The following is a 15,976-nucleotide window of genomic DNA, read 5'->3' as shown; positions in this document are numbered from 1 at the left end:
CACCTGTTCAACCGTCTCTCTAGTTTTTTTCTTTTAAATGCTGGCGCATGTCAGTATTAGTGCGCGCACTCCTACCTGCATGATGACGCAGACCTTCTGACTTATAGCTCTTCATGAAGCTCTGTGACGCCTGTCTTCGACCGACTCCTTCTCTTCTTCGGATGTTTTGGTGCACGCACGCATCGTGAACCACTTTGCACCAGCGTGACACAGCGTGCCGTCATATTGGGATTGGTGTATTTCACCAAGGCGGTAGGCTGTGTCTGTTCTGCTTTGCCTGTCACGTTTTTCATTTGCATGGAGTTTTTTCTGTCATCGACAGCTTTGCAGTATTAACATTGGTGAGATTGGCTCCTGCTCTCATGATTTGTCTGTTGTCCGCAGGACAGTGCAGGTCTTGATCTGCTACGCCTGGTTATGGGCTCCACTGCTTTGGTGTGTTACCCGCCGGACTGGTCAGGAAAAAGAAAAGGTATTTCTTTGCATTTGTTGACTTTCGCCAACTTTGTTCTATATCCCTGTGCAGGATGTGATCTCTTTAGTCACACGCTACATGAGGAGCCACAGGAGAAAAAACACACAGGAGACAATATTTGTGTGCTTATATGTTTTTGTGTTCTTGTTTGGGGGATATAGTAATCTTTGGTTTGCATTTTGCAATGCCAAGGTGTTACATGCTTCTTTTGTTGTGATTGACAAGTTTCTGGTAGGGTGCACTATACCTGTGTGTGTGCCCAGAGTAGCACAACTCGGGTGAGAGGTCGCTCACTGGCGAGAGTTATAGGTTTTTAAATTATTACAAGAGTAATTCTTGAAGTGATTACACTGTCTTTTAGTTTATTTTTAGCAAAGTTTAGTGATGCCACAGTTTTTGTCTCTTTTCACTTAGGCGGGATTTACATTACACTTCCTTACATGAGGGTGGTTCTGGTCTTGGCGGGTGGTTTTCAACCTCTATGTGTTGTGGTTACGTTACATATGTGGTTTTGTGTCATGATCAATGTGTGTAAGTCGTCTTGGCTGCATCTTTGGTCTGCACGTTTGGTCTGATGTGTTGGTAAGTCGCCTTGCTCTGCACGTTTTGTCTGTTTGTATGTGTATAAGTCGCCCTGCGCATCACATGTTGCAGTTTTGTGTGTACATCACCATGCGCATCACATTTTGTTGTCTTGTGTGTAAGTCGCCCCGCGCATCACTGGTTAGTGTTGTGTCTGTAAGTCGCCCGGCGCCTAACATGTTATACTGTGTAAGTTGCCCTGCGCTTCAGGTGTTGTTGTGTGTAAGTCGCCCTGCGCATCATGTGTTGTCCTGTGTAAGTCGTCCCGCACTTCAGAAGTTGTGTGTAAGTCGCCCTGCGCCTCACTGTGTGTACCCTGTGTGTGGTCCATTTTGTGGTACACGTGTAGTTTTTGGTGTTGGTTCACCCTTGTTATCGGTTTCTGGCCTGGATCAATGTGTGTAAGTCGTCTTGTGCTGCATGTTTGGTCTGCACGCTTGGTCTGATGTGTTGGTAAGTCGCCTTGCTCTGCACGTTTTGTCTGTTTGTATGTGTATAAGTCGCCCTGCGCATCACATGTTGCAGTTTTGTGTGTAAATCGCCCTGTGCATCACATTTTGTTGTCTTGTATGTAAGTCGCCCCATGCATCACTGGTTAGTGTTGTGTCTGTAAGTCTCCCCGCGCCTAACAAGTTATACTGTGTAAGTTGCCCTGCGCTTCAGGTGTTGTGTGTAAGTCGCCCTGCGCATCACGTGTTGTCCTGTGTAAGTAGTCCCACACTTCAGATGTTGTTGTGTGTAAGTCGCCCTGCGCCTCACTGTGTGTACCCTGTGTGTGGTCCATTTTGTCGTACACGTGTAGATTTTGGTGTTGGTTCACCCTTGTTATCTGTTTCTGGCCTTAGGTGTTAGTCGTGGGGTGTCCACCCTTCACTATATTATTTTCTAATCATTTTTTGGGAAGGATGGGGTTATTGCTTGCATGGTATTTATTATTGCTTGACAATTTTATTCCTTCCTAAAGGTATGCAGTGTTTCTACTGTAGCAAAGTTGCTTTTAGTTTGGCTTCTCTGAGTATTAACCTTTTCTGTGATTGGATATTTTATGGACGGTTCAAAATCTCATTATAATTTTTCATGGGGGATATTGATGCTCATATTTCTTGATGTCGTAGTTTTCCCATCTTTTCTTGATTTGTATTGTTCGCTCTCCTGTGATGTTTTGCTTTGAGTTGCATCCCTGAGTTACGAACATTACTGCTTTCTTGTGTATATTTCTCTCCTTTAGAATTATAATTTTTATTTTTATTTAAAGGAAAGGGATAATGTTATATCCTAAGTACTACATTCATGTATAATCAGCCTAGATCCTCCTAGCTGCTCAGCCAGAGTGAGAGATGGTAACGGAATGTTGGTGTGACTATGATGCATGGAATGCCTGGGTGCCTGTGTCGATGAGTGGTGACAGTTGTAGATGGGCTGAGTAGCTAGGCAGGCTGCTCCTGGTGGGGCTGGTACATGGCTAGTACCCGACTAGAGCTGGCTGAACTAGGATTGATTCTACCCTGACTTGGAACCAATTAAGAAGACATGAAATATACAACATGGTTTCTAGTGTCTCTATGTGCAGGGTACAACAAAGATCCTTTGAATGCTGATAATATTATCACATAGAGTGGATTCAAACAATATTGTATTCTTCTGTTTGTAAGATAAGTTCAGTCCACAAATTCCCCCTAGAAGAAACCCAGAAAAATATCTGTACTAAATCCTTCAGTCTCGTCAATGGTAGTAGGCGTTAAAATACCCATGTGGAAGGTCTTATGCTAAGGGACAGAACATCCCGGCTTGATTCTGATGTATTTTAACTGTCCGAAAGGATAGCAAGAGACCTAATTACCTGAAAATAAATACCAGCAAACCAAAGTTTATGGCATATGATTAAAAAAAAATCCTTTGGTTGGAAGTTAAATGACAGTTGAGGTCGTGAGACGTTACCAAAATGTCGGCTGGTCTTCGGATTGTGCAATAAAGCCGCAATGTTCTTCGGCGGGGGGCAGTGTGAAACTAGCAATGCCTCACACGGAGCAGGAACTTGTTTTGGGAATTAAAAGAAATTGGGCTTATTTACAAGCCCGTTGAGCAACCGATAATCTCACTTTTTCCCATATTAAAAGTGAGGCACTGGTGGCGCAATGGGCTTGTAAATAAACCACCTTGAATGCTACATGTGCTACTGCACTGTTAATTATGATGAACGCTTTAATTCTGCAATAGATAAATATAATTGAATTTCTTAGTTAAAAAAACATAGAACGCTTTCCTTGGTTGTCTGCGATGAATTAACCTTCGGGTACTAAAAAAAAAAAAAACTTTGACAATTGAATCCTGAAGATCATAAATCCATTTGTTCTTTTCTTTAAAAAGAGTTATTATGTGCAGCATATCTATCTATAGTTCGAACCCCTCCATGGCCGATCATCTCCGTCATTTCCCGAATTTAAAGGTATTGTTACAGCCCTACAGCCTTGACTCACAATTGTCTCGGGCCTTAAAAACCAGAGCTGGGTTTTTCCTGAGTCCCAACCAGGAGACTTTATTTCTGCCTCAGTATCTAAGGAATGTAACTGATAATCGACTGAGAATAAAAGTAATGCTTTTTCCGGATAAAACGTGTACTCGTGGAGTTTGGGCACACTATGGGGTGAAACTTCGGGGAAGATTGTGCTCCTGGTCTTGAATCTCACAGCACAAAAGCTGCACGTGCACCGCGTTACTGGGGTAAAGAGAGCTGCACTGCAGAGAGTATGTCTCGGAAATATAATAACAGGAGTTAATACGGCCCTGTTACTGTGTCTGAGAGGTTTACATGTCTTTCACTGTGCTAGGATGATAACATTTCACACGGTATTGCCAATAATTACCTACGGCAGAATTTCCAATAAAGTAACTGGCTATATTTGGCAGTGTTAACCTACTTTTTGTTTTCATTTTTCTCTTCTGAAGCCCACCAACGTGACTCAATTTAAGTTAAATGAATAGCTTTTAGGAATGGATGTCCTTTTCATCTTGCCGCCTTGTTATAGAATTATTAAAGACATCAGCAGCAGTTTGCTACTGTTGTAGCCTTAACGCAGTCTTCGCTTCCACGCAGGGCAGGTTGTTTCTGACTGGGGGTGGTTCCTTTATGTCCTGTGGAGATGGTGCTTTAATGTCTGTATTTATAAATCGGTTAGAAGCAGCAGGAGGTAGATACCGCACTCCTCTTCAGAGCACCCCTGCCAGGACCAGTGTAGTCCTGGTGCCCGGCAGCAGTATCTGCTATCTACACAGCAGATCTTGTCTTGATGGGCCCAAGTGACAACTTTCACATCTTCGATTCCTGTGTTGTGTCCTTAAAAGAGTCACTCAGCCCTCCCAGTTAGACTCCCCTCCCCACTAGACTTCCACCAGGCCTGTTGTTGTTGTGCAGATTTCTCCTGTCCCCGGGCAAGGTGTCAGTCTGCTTGTAGCTGCTGTGAGGCCCGCTCCCAGGGCTTCACTGACAGGAGGGGAGAAAGGTGAACTGGAGCCTGGATGCAGCAGGCCACAGTCAAGAGAAGCAAAACAAGGGGGAAAAAAATAAGCATGGGCATAGCCAATAGTTCTCACCCTTGGGACCTTATATGTGTTTATTAGCCAGAGCTATTGGCATTGCCAGTGTCCTTAATCTATGTTGTAGAGCAGTGTGGCTGCTGTGCAGCATGTTGAAAAGTTATAATAAAAAAGTGTTATAAACATTTTTGTTACCTTATATATATATAACCAAGAAAACATTAAGTACAGCTAAACGACCCTATTAAAAATAATTAACATAAAAAATGTCTTCTAGTTTTTTTGTCCTTGCAATGCCAACAACTTCTTCCGGCCTTTTCTAATGCTGGTTTGTTATAGCTTTTTTTTGTTTGGGGGGACTTAACAATGGGAGGGTGGAGTTTGGGAAATAGAACCTAAATTACAAACACAAGTAGTGAGTGGACACTAGAGGAGAATCAACTTAAACTTAAAACATGAGAATCAACTAATGCCAAATTTCGAGGGCAGACTGAGGTGGTGCTAAGTGATACTGAGGTAGTGCTCTGCTGGTGCAGAGGTGATGCTAAGTGATGCTGAGGTGATGGTGTGCTGCTCTGGAAGTGATACTGAGTTGGTGCTGAGGTGGTGGTGTGCTGATGCAGAGGTGATGCTGAGTAATGCTGAAGTGGTGCTGAGTGATACTGTGATGCTGAGTCATGTTGAGGTGGTGGTGTTGCACTGGTACTCAGGTGGTACTGAGTTGGTGCTGTGCTGAGGTAATGTACAGGAATTTATATAGCGCAAATCACCGAGCGGTTTCTAAGCGCTTGCTTAGGGAACCCGTCCTGGTATTCCCCTGTGAGATAACCCCGGCAGGGTATCCGCAAGGTGAAAGCCAGGCATCCCGCCGTGAGGGGCCGTTGTGGAGATTAAGCAAGCTATTGCCCAGAGTCGCAGAGTGTGAACCCGTGAATCGAGTAGGCACCGGAGCGAGAATTGTCGAGTCCATGGACATTTTAGGACTCAAGACCCCGCCGAGCCGGGAATTGAACCCTGGTCCCGGGCTGACCTCTGCTTCCAGGTCTGCCTCCTCTAACCAGTGAGCCACACTTCTCCACGATGCTGAAGTGGTGCTGAATTGCTGGTGAGGTGGGGCTTCGCTGGTGCTGAGGTGAGGCTACACTGGCAGTGGTGCACTGATGCGGAGGTGGTGCTATGCTGAGATGGTGCTGTGCTGATGTTGAGGTTGTGCTGCGCTGTTGCTGAGGAACTGCTGATCTAATGCTGTGTTGGTGTGGAGGTGGTGCTGTGCTGATGATGAGGTGGTGCTGTGGTGGTGCTGAGTGATACTGAGGTGATGCTGAGGTGGTACTGAGTGATGCTGAGGTGGTGGTGTTGCATTGGTGCTCAGGTGGTGCTGAGCTGGTGCTCAAGTGGTGCTGATTGATGCTGAGTTGGTGCTGTGCTGAGTTGATGCTGCACTGATGTTGATGTGGTGCTGAATTGCTGTTGAGGCGGTGCGAAGTTGGTGCTGAGGTGGTTCTGTGCTGATGCTTAGATAGTGCTGTGCTGATGCTGTGATGTTGTGGTGGTGCTGTGCTGATGCTGATGTGGTGCTGCATTGGTGCTGAGGTAGTGCTGAGTGATACTGAGGTGGTGTTGAGGTGGTGGTGTGCTTGTGAGGAGGTGGTGCTCAGGTGGTGCTGAGTGATGGTGAGTGGTGTTGAGTGATGCTTTGGTGGGGCTGAGATAGTGCTGTGCTGATTATGAGGTGTTGTGGTGCTGCTGTGCTGATGCTGAAGTGGTGCTGAGTCATACTGAGGTGCTGGTGTGCTTGTGAGGGGGTGGTACTCAGGTGGTGCTGAATGATGCTGAGGTGGTGCTGAGTGGTGAGTGATGCTGAGCGATGCTTTGGTGGTGATTAGATAGTGCTGTGCTGGTGCTCAGGTGTGGCAGGGTGATACTGAGGTGGTGCTGAATGATGCTTAGGAGGTACTGAGTGATGCTGATGTAGTGGTGCTGCACTGGTGCTCATGTGGTGCTGTGCTGGTGGTCAGGTGATGCTGAGTGATGCTGAGTTGGTACGGCGCTGGTGCTGCACTAATGCTGAGGAGGTGCTGCGTCGGTGATTGTCATCTTGTCATGTCTGGTTGTAGGGCGCAGCACTCTTCTGTGGTGGTCATTCCTCCTGGTCTCTATAACCTCGAGCAGGCCCAGGTAATCCTTCCACATGGCGAACTCCATTGGATCTCTGCTGCTGGAGCCTTACACGGAAATGAAAAACGGATGAATTGTGACACTGAAAACTAAACACAACCGTTGGTCAAAACCTCGAGACATGTCAGAAAAATCATAGGCACCTGCGCCTCCAGCGCATTGTGACTTGTTTTGGAAGCGCAACTACAACCACTAACCATTATAAAGCATTAGTTGAAAGGCAAAAGGCACACGTCAGAAGTACAGAGCAAATACTGTTGTTTATTTAAAGCTGGCATACCTTTGCTGAGTGTTCAAGAGGAATGGTCTGGTGTGGGAGAGCCAGGGGACATCAATGAACAACCCTCATCCACTCTACAGTTTCTTTAACAGTGACATTTTAAGCTGGTTCGCTTACGTGGGCTATATTCATTTACCTATGAGGATGACACTGACGTCACACGGAGGCTTATTTCACCAAACTCACCTTCACTCCACCAGCTCACCTTTCACGTAGCATGAAAGATGGTCACACGTGTGTGACACCAAAGGATTTGAAGTGGAATCCTAGTGAAATAAAGGTAATCATTTGTGGCCAGTTGTGGCTTTTATTTTTGTTTTAAAGCGTTTTATATAGCGATAACTTGACCAGAATTGGGTATCAGAGCGCTTTACATAGCACCAGTTGCATTACATGAGGATACATTCATGTTTGTTAGGCACGGGGAGATTAAGGGCCATATGTATCATACTTCCGTTTAGCGAATTCCAAATAGCGAATTTTAAGGAATCGCTATTTGGAATTCACAAAACGGTATGTATGTACAAAATTATTATTTAATAGCGATTCCTTACCATTCCTAATTTGCGATTAGCAAATTGCTAATCGCAAATTACCCATTCATTTCTATGGGCCAGGAGGCCCATAGGAATGAAGGGGCAATTTGCGATTAGCTATTAGCTAATCGCAAATTAGGAATTTTTTCAAGGGTGCAGGGGTGTCTCAAGAACACCCTGCTGCACCCCTGAAAAAGACATTTGGGGGCATATGGCGCACATACATGCCCTAAGGGCATGTATGGGCGTCATATGGCACCTTTTGTTTTTTGGAAAAAAGATTTTTGAAAAGAATTCGCAAATTACCACCAACTAGAAGTTGGTGGTAATTTGCGATTCCTTAATGGCATTTTTTGAATATTTTTTGTTTGATACATTGCATTTAAGGAATCACAAAATTTGCGATTCCTTAAGTGCAATCGCAAAATAAGGAATTGCAAATTTTGCTATTCCTTATTTTGCATCAAACATGTTTGATACATACCATTTGTCTAATTAGCATCCACAAAAGCCTTTGCGAATGCTAATTAGCTTGATACATATGGCCCTAAGTGATTTGCCCAGAATCGCAGGATGTTCAGCGTCATTGCCGAGACTCGAACCTGGTTCCCCAGATTCGAGGTCGGCCCCCCAAGCCATAAGGTCCACTCCTCTCCACTCTCCTCTTTCACTTGCCATTGTGATCTACACCATAACTAATGAGAACAATCATTGGCAAAGTCATTCGGTCTGGGTGTAATGTGCCAAAACGTGCGGTTTAAACATGCTACGGTGAGACAAGCCAGGAGGAGCCAGTAGGAGTGGCTCACTGCAGACACTGGAGGGAGGAAGGGGAGCAGACAGGGCCCAGGCTGCGGCACATACACACCAACCCCCACCCCACCACCCACCCTCCCATTCAGGCAAGAGCTAACCAATTTCAAGGCTAGTTTCCCGCCTCCCGATTCCTGCATTCAAAAACCTGATTCCTCGGAAGGCTGCAGCCGGGACTGGTCTAGTCATTCTCGTAGTATTCAGTGCCAGCAACCTGCTCCTGCAGGACAGTGCACAGTAATTTTGTCACAGACTCTTTTCCTGCGCTTTTTCCATGATCCCTCAGAGGTAAGGGAAAAAACATGTATCTTTCCGTTCCTGCAGCAGCACTCAAAGTCCCATTCAGGACAGTAGTCCCTCTTTCCTCTTTTAAAATGTTGGCATGTATGAATATAGCATGCATCCCTCATATGCAGGCAAAGGCAGCAGGAATGCAACACTGCCAGGCACACATGGTCCACACCAGGTAGGAGCTTTGTATGGTTCCCTCACACACAGAACACGTAACGCTGTGGGAGCAGGTGTACAACGGTCTCTGATAAACAGAACACACACTAAGCACCACCACCAGCCCTGCCGGCACTCATCTGCCTCAGAATAAAATGGAGCCCTTCATTTGGCTACCAGGGGGGAACTTCATGGGGGTGTTTGAGGTGCTGCATCCTCTCTATAAATATATTCTGGGGCAAATAGTTGGGTACAGGAGCTTTCAACGGGTATGGTGAGGTGTCTATTGAATTTCACTCTGGATTTTTACATGCACGCACTGACAAAAACACACTCATACACACACACACTCTCTCACACTCGTCTCTGCCTTAAAACTAAGTTGGTTTCAAAGCAATTATGTTTTAAGTGTCCTAACAATCCTCACGCCTCTCTCTTGCCACGGCCTCTAAAGCCCCCCTAGTGTCCTGATTCTTATATTGTATTTTAACCAGTAGCGGCTCCTGGAGGGAGTGCTGCGGGTGGTAAGGCGGGCCGGGGGAGTAGCAAGGTGGGGGTTAGTAAACTCTGGCATACGGCCTAACGGAAGTAAGTACATAAATAAATTAATAAAACTAATTTAATTGTGTTGCCTTGCCAAATGCGATGCAGCGCGCGCAACGAAATTTGTTTTATTTATTTATGTGTTTACTTACCTCTGTTCGGCCATATGCCTTAGTTTACTACCTCCCCCCACCCTGCTCCTCCCCTGCCCCGCCACACCGCCCCACAGCACTCCCTCCAGAAGCCGCTACTGATTTTAATAAGACATGCCAGAGTGATTGTTGGGAAATCTGAAGCTCCCCCCCCCCCCCCGCCATCTTACTGACCAAGCTACAACCCTGGTGGCTACATGCCAATTGCACAAACAGACTTTGTTTTATCGCCCCTCTGAGAGCACATGGTGCCTGTGCCAGCACCCCTCGGGCGCGAAAGAACATAAACAAGAGGGGAGGTCGGTGAGTGAAAGTCAGCCACGGCCCATGCACAGGTAAGAGCGGTGGAGCCGGGTTGGTGTGCGTGGGGGGGGGGGGGTTTGACAGATGACGATTAGACAAAATGTAATAAATAATTCATTTTCCCTCGTCATCATCTATTGAAATACCCCCCCCACACACACACACACACACACACCTGGCCCCACCGCTCTTACCTTCATGGGACCGGCAGCTGAAAGTCAAGTGTCACGCGTGCAGGGCGAGGCTTCCATTCTGCAGTATGGGCTTTCACATGCTGGTGCAGCAATAACTGACGACATGTCTGCGTAAAAGCTGTGAGGATGTATTATCTAAGTGGTTAGCATATCCACAAATGTGTTTGCCCATTTGAGTTTTACTTAGATCTTCAGAAACATACTTAGGATGTACAAAAGCTGGATTTCTGGATGAATAAACGATACCAAGGCAGTATCATGAACACTGACCCAGAGTCGTGCTGCGCACCTTTTGGATGCCTTTTCAGTGCAAACTAATTTTGTTGCGTGCACTGCATTCCGATGCAGTGCACGCAACAAAATGCGTTGTAAACCTCCGTAATACATAGTTTACTACCCCCCCCCACCCTGCCCCTCCCCACATCACCGCCCGGCAGGTACTCCTACTACCGACCACGGCAACAAGGGCTGTATCAAGAACACTGGCCCAGAGTGGTGCTGCACACCCGTTTGGATGCCTTTTCAGTGTCTAAAGCGCATACGTTGAACTCTGGATTTTTCTGGGCAATACCATGAGCTGCAGACAGCACGATGTGGAAACAGACAGAGGCAACCACTGCTTCGTTTCGCTGAACAGTATGCAGCAGCTCATGCAGTAACTCGGGACATTCCGAGCTCAAAGTATGCTATATAGATAATGCAATCACATAAAAAGCATTGGCAAAATCAATAGGTCTCTGCTATGCGAGAGCTATTAGCTGTGACAATGTCTCTTAGCCATGTTGTACAGCAGTGTGGCTGCTGTTCAGCATGGCTAAAGGTTAGTGACATGGAACACAGTGGCATAGAAAACGGGACATCAAGTGGAGTGACGTACAGTAGTGTAGAGTACAGTGGCAAAGAATAGAGTGTCGTAGAGTAGAATGGTGTAAAGTAGAGTGGCATAGAATGCAGTGGCGTAGACTACAGTGGCTTGAAGTGGCATAAAGTAGAGTTGAGTGGAGTGACAGAGTGGACTGGCGTAGAGTTGTGGAATGGAGTGGAGTAGCATTCAGTTGTGTAGAGTGTTGAAGGGTGGTGCAGAGTGGTATGGAGTGGTGTAGAATGAACTAGCATATAGTGGATATATATCTAATGAAAACATGAGGCCAGACCTCCTAGAAGCAGGCGTCAGTGTAAGGTCCATGCATGTCTTGCTAGGTCTGAGATCATAGGAAGGATAGATACATAAGCAGTGACCCCGCCATGACAGCGTCCTCACCGGGTGAGCAGGAGGCAGTCTTGCTCTAGGGTCCCCCCTAGTCCTGGAGAAGGCCTCACTAGGGGGCTGAGGGTGTCACCTGCAGTAGGTGTGCACTTACTCATGCTAGCATACATGCCATCATTTTAGGACAGGGACATTGGAGATTTTATTAGGAGGGGCCCTTTTGTAGGTACAATTGCTGATATAAACCAACATAAAGCTGGAACAGGACCCCACCCCTGGAAAGTACAGAGGCCCTGCTGGGACATTGCAGTACTGTTCACTTAAAGGTACAGGGGCCACAGAACCTGCCAGCAGGGGCCACTTACAGTACAAAGGGCCCAGCGGTAAGGGCTGGTTCAAGCACCTCGTTTAATTTTAGGATTCCTTAAAGCAGGAAGTGCAAATTCATGAAGAAGAAAGAAAGATAGAACGGAGGGGAGAAGATTGAGAGAGGGGACGTGCAGCATGAGAAAGAGGTGCACAGTATCAGCCGTGGCCGGTAGTAGGTGTACCTGCAGGGCAGTGACGTGGGGAGGGGGAGGGGCAGGGTGGGGGGTATTAATGTATGGATTACGGTGGACTACAGGTAAGTAAACATATAAATAAATAAAAAGAATTTCGTTGCGCGCACTGCATCGCATTTGGTGATACAGTGCACACAACAAAATGTGTTTTATTTATTTATATGTTTACTTACCTGTTAAAGTCCGTAATCCATACATTACTACCCCCCACCCTGCCCCTCCCCCTCCCCACATCACCGTCCTGCAGGTACACCTACACCCGGCCGCTCAGTTTATATGTCCAGTTACCTGGGACAAGACAAGGGGTCTACCTCCGCCCACCCGAGCCCATCAAAGTGCTGATTTCTTTGCAGATATGAGGGGATGCGCTTACTTTTAATGCCAGCAGCTGCGACCCCCCTTTCCCCAGAAATGCACCCCCAATCACCCCACCCACAGCTCTGAATTCGACTTGGGGAAGGGCGCAGCCTGCAGACCGCCCACAGTGACCGAGATCTGGGTCAAAATCCGCAGGTTCCAGGAGTAACTTTTACTTGTTTCGGTACAGATCCAAGCGGTGCACTGAGCTGGGTAGCAGTGGATATTTGAGGCGCCTAAATACGGAGAGTCAGCACTAGAGCTATGTGTAAAAAAAACATTATCCCTATGAACACTTAGTTACCGCCGGCTTCCTCTTTGTTAACACAGAGCACACTGTGTGCTCGCCTGCAATGGATTAATTACCAACTCTCTCATCTCATTTAAACATAGCGTAATTCCCTTTTATCAACACATAGAAGCTGCTTTTATAAGAAGCGCCTAGAAAGCAGTTTTATCCATGCAAACTCTTGTTCAAAAAACAACGTATTTTTTGATTGTGCTTGCTGCCTCCGGGCGCTAGATTGTTCTTGCAGCCTCTGGGCGCTAGCACAGGAAATGAAGACACACTGATCTCTTCTACCTTCTCCCAACCTTCCTTATATCCATATGTTGACATGTCCGAAGAAGCGCCAAAGGCTGGCCTTAAGGCGGTTTTGGTGAAGGGCAGATTTACAAGCCCCTTGCGCCAATTTTGCGTCACTTTTCCCATGTTAAAAGTGACGCAAAAGTGGCGCAAGAGGCTTGTAAATATGCCCCCACTTGTGTAGTGCAGAGTTCTTCACGGGTTTACGTGTCACTGTGCGGGGAGCGCAGCCGCCTGTCATCCCATGCAAATATGATCTGGTTTGTTGGGGGCTCTTTTACAGCTCCGAGCAGCGCTTGGAAGGCCTGCCCAGGTTCCAGGGATTCATGGGGGGGAGGTTAAAAGCGGGTGTTGATAAAAGCGTGAATGAATCGGGTATCTTTTAAGGTGTGTATACGCTATATGTTTACAAACACGAACGAAAAGCCGAACCCTTAAATGTATGTATGTATTCACCTATACAGCCAAACACAGAGCAACAGGTGTTCATACCCTCGCAGAGTTGAGTTTGCTGATTCCTCTTTTTATTTCAATGTTTATACATAAATGACAAAGTACTTAGTGTTCGAACAGTGTCTTCAATAAGAAACAGGGTGGTTTAGTTATGAGCTAATTTAAAATTTAGAAATATTGAATACGCAAATATTTATGATAAAGATGAGCGTGAGTAACTTTCTCAGACGCTGAATTATCTACACCTTGACAATAGCATCGTAAACATTTTGCAACAATTCCATAGTTATACCGCCGTTCGAAGTCAGATTGTAAAATATAGTTTATATTCTCATAATGTTCACGCATTGAATGTATTCAAATAAGGTGTTATTCTTATATTTCTCAGATCGCTTCGAATATTTTCGTTCAATTTACTTTTTTCCTCCGAGATAGAACCCCGAAAATATCTGCACTAAACACCTCAGCGCCTCGTCAGTGGTAGTAGGCGCTATATAAATACCCATGATGCGAAGATCTGATCCCACGGGTCAGAACACCATCCGGCTCGGTTCCCATGTATTTAAACTGTTGAAAGGATGTCACGTCAGGAGACATAATCACCTGAATATAAATATCAGCAATCCGAACCTTACGGCATTTGCTAAAAAGAAATGTGTGCAGAAATGAAATGACACTCGAGTTGAGGTTGTGATAAATTACCAAAATGTCGGCTGATCTCCGGATTGGGCATTAAAGCCGGAGTGTGTGTAAGCGGAGGGCAGCGTGAAACGATCAATGCCTCTCACGGAGCAGACACTTGTTTCGCGCATTTTAAGTCCTGGAATGCAAAACGGACAATGACGAACGCTTTCATTCTGCGATTAATATAATTGAATTTCTGGAGAAAAAAAAAGAAAAAAGCCTTTCCTTAGTTTTCTGTGATAAATCAACCCTTTAATACATAAAAAAAAAAACTCTTTGACAATCGATTCCTGAATGTCATATATATTTTTTTCCGTAGGAAAGAGTTTTGTACAAACTATAGGAGCCTTTCGTGCAACTTTCTTGCAAAAGACGTCACATACGCATAATTTGAACCTCGGCCCTGCTGGAGCCCTGCGCAGGGGAGACGGTGCTTCCAAGCGCCTGGCGGCAGCGACTGCTATCTACGCAGCAGATCGTGTCTTTAAGAGCCCAAGTGACAACTTTAACATCTTCTCTTCAAGTGTTTTCATCTCTAAAGAGTCGCTCAAGCGCTCCCCGGGAGACCCTAACCCCCCCACCCCCTACACTTCTGTTGTGGGTGTGTGTGCTGGGCCTCCTGGGGCAGGTGAAGCTTGCGCAGGGGCCTGACGAGGTGCCGCGGCAGTGAACACACACACACCTCGTCACTGTCGGAAGTGACGTGCACGAGCGCCCGTCCTCCTTTTATTGGACCCCGCAGGCCACGCCTGGCCTGCGGATGTGTGGATGCGTGTGCGCAGATAAGCTAGACCGTTACATCCCTACATCCCTATCCAACTCTATAAACATTTTCAATGAAGTCCAATGTTTTCTTATACACTTTGGTGCGGGTTTCTAATCAAAATGCTCCTGTCCTTGCATGTCCCTTGGTGTCAACATCAGGGCCTCAGCAGACAGGCATAGTCCTTTAACTTTTGACTCGGTGGTGGTTTGGGTCGCAGGTTGTACCTTTGAGCGTGGCCCCGGCCACTTTCCATGCTCTGATAGCTGTCTGTGACCGTGTCCGGCGGAGTCGTGGACATCAATTCCGGCTCGACTCTCTCCGGCTGACTCCCGGATGGCGAGCAACTTTCTTCTTCTGGCGGGGATGCCACCTGTAGTCCGCGGCTCTCGCCTGGGACTTCCACGTTTGGTCTCGATGTTGGTGAGATTGCTTTGAACCAAGAGACATTCCTCGATATTTCCTCTTCGCCTTTTCTCGCCGTGATCATGGTGCCTTTGGCGGATGTTATAGTCCAAATATCTGGTTCGTATCGTGTTTGGAATTTTCCTCCCGGGCGCCTATTCCGTAGGACCACTCGGGTCCCCTGCATCAGGAGTCTTGGAGTCGCTCTCCGGCGTCTGCTCGCTCGCTGATTCCCTTGGCGCCTCCGTTCTTGAGTCTCCCTGGTGGACGCTAGATCCGGTGTTGGCTCCGGGACGCTGGGAAGAAGGTCACGTCGTTGGCCCTGGAACATGAGGGTCCAGGGGCTCCTTTGCGTAGTGCAATGAGGAGTTCCTCGATATTCCCGTAGGAACTCATGTAACCTTTGTTCGGGGTCAGCTTGCTCCACCACTGCTATCCTGAATGTCTTGTTGAGTGTTCGCATAAACCTTTCTACGTCCCCATTGGGTTGGGGCCATTGGGGTGTTATGCGACGGTGTTGGATGCCTCTGGATCTCAGGAAAGTGGCAAACTCAGCTCCCTGGAAGGGCGGTCCGTTGTCGCTTCGTACTTCGGTAGGATAGCCAAACATGGAGAATATCCTTTCTAGTGCCGGGCCAACATGTGTGAATGCAGTGGAGACAACCCTCTCCACCAGAGGGTACTTCGAGTAAGTGTCAATGACCACAAGGGTGTGTCCTTCCCCCGGGAAACTGCCGAAGTCTATGCTGACTTTGGTCCATGGTGCCGTACAAGCCTCTTCCGTGATTACAGGTGCGGGTCTCTCAAGATCGCCGGTCAGCTGACAGGATAGGCAGTTTTTCACGCAGTCTTCCACGGCGGTCTCCAGCTCCGGGAACCACACCTTCTCCCGCATGCGTGCCTTCATTTTCGTCGCACCTT

General features: G+C 46.9%; 1 long non-coding RNA gene across 2 annotated transcripts in view; it reads left to right on the top strand.

Annotated features, from left to right (window-relative positions):
- Nucleotides 1-235: 235 nt before the first annotated feature.
- Nucleotides 236-15,976, top strand: part of LOC144767133 (uncharacterized) — a 175,881-nt gene continuing 160,140 nt past the window's right edge. Inside the window, exons 1-2 of one of the 2 annotated variants that reach the window (XR_013598069.1) lie at nt 236-252; nt 385-472. This is a non-coding gene — a long non-coding RNA (uncharacterized LOC144767133). Of the gene's footprint in view, nt 253-300; nt 473-15,976 lie in introns of those variants that run through there. The other variant, XR_013598068.1, reaches the window with a different exon arrangement.

This window comes from Lissotriton helveticus, chromosome 7 (genome assembly GCF_964261635.1).
Source record: "Lissotriton helveticus chromosome 7, aLisHel1.1, whole genome shotgun sequence".
Classification (NCBI taxonomy): Eukaryota; Metazoa; Chordata; class Amphibia; order Caudata; family Salamandridae; genus Lissotriton; species Lissotriton helveticus.
Note: the sequence above shows the minus strand (reverse complement) of the source record. Positions and strands in the feature narration are given on the sequence as shown.